Genomic DNA, 5,826 nt, shown 5'->3' with positions numbered 1-5,826 from the left:
CAAAAGTTAACCAAACTCATAGACCACATTTCTGACTACATTTGTGGTTCCCAATTTCCCCCCATCTCATTCTCTCCTCAAATCGTTGCATTCTGCCATCTCACTTCACCACACCAATGAAGCATTCATCTCAAAGGTCCACAATAACCTCCTATCGGATAAATACAGTGATTCTTTTTAGTTTTTATCTCATTTGACCTCTCTTCAGCATACAACACTCCCGGCTACTTCCTTCTCATTGAAACTCTCCTTTCTCAGTACCTTTACGGTTTTCCTTCTAAATATCCAGCAGCTGCTTCTCAGTCTCCTGACCTTTGGTTGTGGATGTTCCCCAGGTCTACCTCAGTCAGCTCTTAGTGTGTGTTCTCCTGGTGCGAGCCGATATATTCTCTTTTTAAAGTCTATATTATCTTTGTTTCTAATATAATTTACTTGTAAGTTTATACTGTAGGGGACAGAAGTTCATCTTGAGCCTGCGGGATCTCGGTTGCCTTTAGCTCAAAAAGCCAATACATTCTTATGACCTGTATACTGATGACTTCCAGCTGTACTCCTGGCACAGATTTCTCTCCTGAGCTCCAAACTCAAATATCCAGACGCAGACTGGAAATGTCCACTCAGAGGTCCAGTGGGCACCTCAACGTCAACATACCCAAAATGCAATTCCCACCCAAATCTATTCCTTCTAGTCCGCCTATCTTGATGAATGCCAATGCCTCCTACTCAGACCCCCTTTCTTCCTTCAGGTCTTAAATTTGTTTCCTCTGCTCCTTCATCACTGCCTTTTCCTTAGATCCGACTGACACTGTAGCTTCCCAACTGATTTTCCTGCTTTCAAGGTCACCCCTTGTCCACTCTCCACATTCTGATCACTGCACGCTCATGTTTGCCTTCTTCCAATTTCACCACCTAGATAAATTAAAACTCCTTCATTCCTTTGTGGTCTATTCTTGCCACTCCAGCATATTTTCTTCCACTTCCAACCTTCCTTCCTAAGCTTTAGCCCAGCCTGTGTACATTTTTCTCTCTCCCGGTAATACATCTCCCCACTTCTTTCTCTGGTTAACTTCAAAACTCAGATGTCATTGCCTCTGGGATGTTCTGAGACTCCTCCAGTCTGGACCAAGTTCCCCTTCTATTTATTCCTATGACATCCAATACTTCTATCCTAACACTTATTATCCTATATCTTCATTCTTTGTTTCCTTTCCTTTCTTTACCTTAAGATTGTGAATTCCTTGAGAGCCGGGACTAGGTATTTTTTCTATATAATCCTAACAGCACAGGGTCTGGCACATAGTAGGTATTCAAAAGTTTGGAATGGCATACTTAAAGAAAAGTTACCCCATTCCTGAGCCTTATTTAAAAATTTGAAGGTACACCCTTCCGAAAAAAAAAAAAGAATCATAAGAAAGAATAAAACTCAGTGTGTTACTAAGAGAAATGAAGCCCTCCGATTTATTCAGTTACAACCAAATTGAATAGGTGGGCCCAACATCTTTATTTTAAGATCTTGTTCAGTTGGTTCTAGCAAGTTATGCTGGCACAGCTGAGAAAGTATGACAGTGGTGCTTGAAGTAAGAAACAATGCTAATGTAAGAAGATCCAAATATAGAGTCTTCGTGGGTCCTGCCCAGAATGTCTTTACATTGCGGTATTTCCCTGACGCTAAACCTGCTCTAAAGGATCAAAGGGTCACATGTTAGTCTTGTAGTTCAAAAGTGTGATGCTGTTCACATAGTAATTATTTCATCAATGCTTTATAATCAGCCTTATAAACCAAATTATATTTTAATATAAACTGAAGCTCTAAACATTACTTAAAATAAAATCACACTTGTGGCAGAACTTTGAAATGCCAAATCTGCTTCAATGGCTGCTTCTGAATTTTAAAAGCCAAACACCAAAACAGAAAATTAGTGACACATTTTCTTGGTTAACTCTTCATAATTATTATGTACTGAACTGATGACACAAGAAGCTCTGGAAGAGGGAAGCTCACATCAAAGCAATTATTTTTATTGGGCAGACCAATCTCAGCTCTCTTTATTGCCTGGCACGTTTGTGTGGCTGTTTATTAACGAGTAGAGTCTAAGAAGTCTAGGTACAATCAAGTTTCTGACTAGTCCTTAGCTCCACAGAGAAGAGAGACTCTCAGGCGGGCAGTACTGCCTCGATTTTCTTTTTTTTCCACAAGGCTTAAGATCTAGACAACAAATATGGCAAATTTTTACATATTTACATAATCATGCAGTTGTATGTTTGTATATGTCTTCTGTGTCAGAGAAGGCAAAGGAAAGTGGCATGAAGGAAGGAACTATTGTAAAATAATTTTAAAAATTAGAAACAATGTGCCCCACAAGAGAATGAGATATAAACTGTGGTATAATCATAATCGTGAAAACAAGTAGATAGTCTATATTGATATATGGCTTATGAACTATCTGGAGGGGAAAAAACTCTTGCTCTTGCTCTTAGGTATAGTTTCTGGGGACCTGCAAATTAAACTGATAGATTAATAGAAGCAAAAAGCGTTTATTCATTTGGAATTAGATAATAGCTAAGTTACAGTTGGAGGTATAGCTACCTAACTTGGCAGGGGAGAGAGAGTAGTGGAGAAAAGTCCTCTATGGGGAAATAAATAAGTTTCTTTAGGAAAGAGAAAATGGATTTTTAGGAGAACAACCTGGAGCTGAGAAGTTTGGTGATAATGTGTTTATGCATATGCAAATGGCGTTTTTAATCTTCTTCATGACCACGAAACTCCCCCAGAGATGGATGGATTTATGGTGGGTTTATTCTTGGTCTCTTGCGCAGTAGTAGACCCATCCTGAAGAGGGAATTTAGGACAGCCTCATTTCTCAGATGTTTTTGCTTTTACTCAGATAAGAAGCCCCGAGAAGGCTTCTTTCTGCATCTGTTGATTTTCAATTGCCTTTGACTCAAAAGAGTCCTCATGCCAAAGTGGCACAGCATGATGCCCTTCAATATAAAGTTACATTAGGTGGAGAAAGTCAGAACTAAAATAACATGAGTGTATTCACTGATTTTGAAATGTAAAAACAATATGTATGAGCATGGCAGAGATTGGAAATTAGTTTGGAAAAAAGAAAAGTTTCTAATAGTTCTTAAATTTCTTGTTTTGTAAATTTACTAAAATTCATAGCCATTGGTCATTTTTTAATGAGTGAGGAAGAGGTATGAGACTATCAAGAAGAAATTCAGTCAGGCAGGGAGAGAGATAATAAAGGAAAAAGTAGAAAAGTAGTGAGAGGAAAAGAAAGGCACATGAGGGAAGGGAAATAAACCATGGGGAGAAACATTTACTGAAAAGCAAAACTGACACCTAGAGAGACAAGAAACTAGTGGCAGAAAAACGAATACATTACTGTGTAGGTTGTATATTGACTATTTATGTCTCACAACCATATATGGTGTTATTATACCCATTGTACAAAGGACAAAAATGAGTCATATGGTGTAGTCGCACAACAGCCTAGCCAAGTGTCCCTCCATGTCTTTCCTTAAGGAAAGAAGAGTTTGTGAGATTGTGCCTTTCTGGGACTCTGTTCCATCCTTGTGTTTACACCTTGTGTCTCTCTGTGTGGTCCCCAAAAGATGGTTTGCAGCCAAAGAAGGGGTAAGATATCTCACCAGAGATACAACCTAAGCCAGGCGGAACCGAGTGGGGACCCACAATGAGCTGCCTTAGACAGGTGTGGGGAAGGGCGTTGCCTCCCCTTCCCCCTGCTTGGGAAAGTCTGTTGCCGGCTCTGGCTTTCCCCTTGCACCTGGTTCCACTTCTCTCAACAGAGTTGTTACAATGTGAAAGACTTGATCCTGAAAAGGTACATGCTTTAAGTAAAAACATCCTGGGACCTTGTGCTTCTGCTGTTTAAAGACAAAGGGTGATTGGAATAAACATTTTCTGTTATGAGGTCTGAGCCTCACAGACCGTGTAAGAAACAATGTTGCTTTCTTGTAGTTGTAGACCTATCAATAAAAACCTCCAGCCAGCTTTATTCTGGGCTCCAGTCCTCTGAGACTGAGAGACCCTTGGCCTTGGGATTAACTGCATTAAGTCTCTGTTTCTTGCTTAAAAACTTAACCCAAACCGCCCCTTCTTGCATCCTCACTGCCCTTGTTACAAGGGACACAACAATATGGTTTTCTCTTTTATCTAAATAACTTCCTCAGCTGTTTAAATGAGGAGGGCAGGATTTAGGCCACTTCTGACTTCCCATTCAAGCATTTGCCCTGATGCTTCTCATGCAGACACGCCAACATTTCAGAAGACAAGTTTCCACCATCCGTTGAAATAGTGACAAATGATTCAGTGACTTAACATAGATCATTTTGACACCCAAAATATTTTTATGCCTTGATTTTGATATTGTTTTAAATAAATATTTCTTTCCCCAATAACTTGTAAGCACAAAAAAGCACCAGCTCTTTACCTTTGGCACAGAGATGACCTTATAAGAAATGAGGGAACTTTATTGGCTCTTTGCCTCCTTAGAGAAATAGCTGGGGATTTCAACAGAGGTTCCTAGGAATGGTTGGTTTATTCCTAGTTGTTTGGAAAAAACCCAGATGTTCCAGGGTAAGATAATATGCATTGTTAGTTAGTGTACCTAAGTCAACAGAAGGACTTCCATTCAATAAACTTCTTTCCCATAAGTTTTATCTTCTTAAGCTGTGAGCCAGAGGTTTTCATGTCTTGTTCCGCAGAACCCAGGAGGGCCTCAAACATTTTATTCTAACTTTTTAGAAGTTATTTTTTGTGAGCTTGGTGGTTATCTTTGGTTCTTAAAAACAGTACACAAAAAAATTACATGAATATATTCTTGTGAAGAATTGCAAATTGATTAATACATTTTTATCAAGCACCTGCTGGTATACCAGGCACAATTCTTGGGACGAAGTATACATCAATGAACAAAGCAGATAAAAATCCATGCCCTCATAGAGCTTACATTCTACTGGAAGGAGAAAAACTCACACAATAAATAAATAAATCACATATGTTAGAAGGTGATAAGTGCTATCAACAAAAATAAGATGAGGCAGATCAAGAGGCAGATCACTTGCTTACTTACTAGCAAGTAAGAGGAATTGGAATTTTAAGTTGGGAGGTCAGGGTAGGCCTCACTGAGAAGTTACCAGTTGAAGAAAAACTTGAAGTGAGGGATAAATGTAGGAAGAGCATTCTACGCAATGGGAACAGCCAGTGGAAAGGCCCTGAAGTAGGTAAATGTATGGATATTTGAAGTATTGCAAGGAGATAGGTTTGGCTACATTAGAATCAGTGAAAGGGAAAGTGACATAAGAAAAGTAGGTATGGAAGATACTGATAAAGATTTTTGGCTTTTACTCTAAAAGAAATAGGAAAGTATATAAATACACATTGGGAAGTCCTTAAACAATAGAGATGTATATTTTCAATATAGCATCTCTACTTCTTAATCTCATATGTCCCAGAGATTGCTGCCATTTTGGGTCAGTCATGTCTTTCCAGAGGTTTTTCTATGTGACTATATACATAGATGGGTGTATATGTATGGAAAAACTATGTATGGAAATACATAGTTTTGTTTTGTGACTGTGTGTGTGTGTGTGTGTGTGTGTGTGTCTGTCTGTTTACTTACATGTGTTTTAACATTTGTATGCTCTATGTTAATTAGAACTTGCTTTTTACAATTAGCATGTCTTGGAGATCTTTCTTTGTCAAGACAGTACATATATTTCTATCTTATTATGTTTAACTGTTCCATAATATTTTATGGTATGCATATGCTACATTTTATTTAACCTTACTGGTGAACA

This window comes from Rhinolophus hipposideros (assembly GCF_964194185.1).
Source record: "Rhinolophus hipposideros genome assembly, chromosome: 1".
Lineage (NCBI taxonomy): Eukaryota > Metazoa > Chordata > Mammalia > Chiroptera > Rhinolophidae > Rhinolophus > Rhinolophus hipposideros.
The sequence above is the reverse complement of the archived record's forward strand: the minus strand, read 5'-3'. Positions refer to the sequence as shown.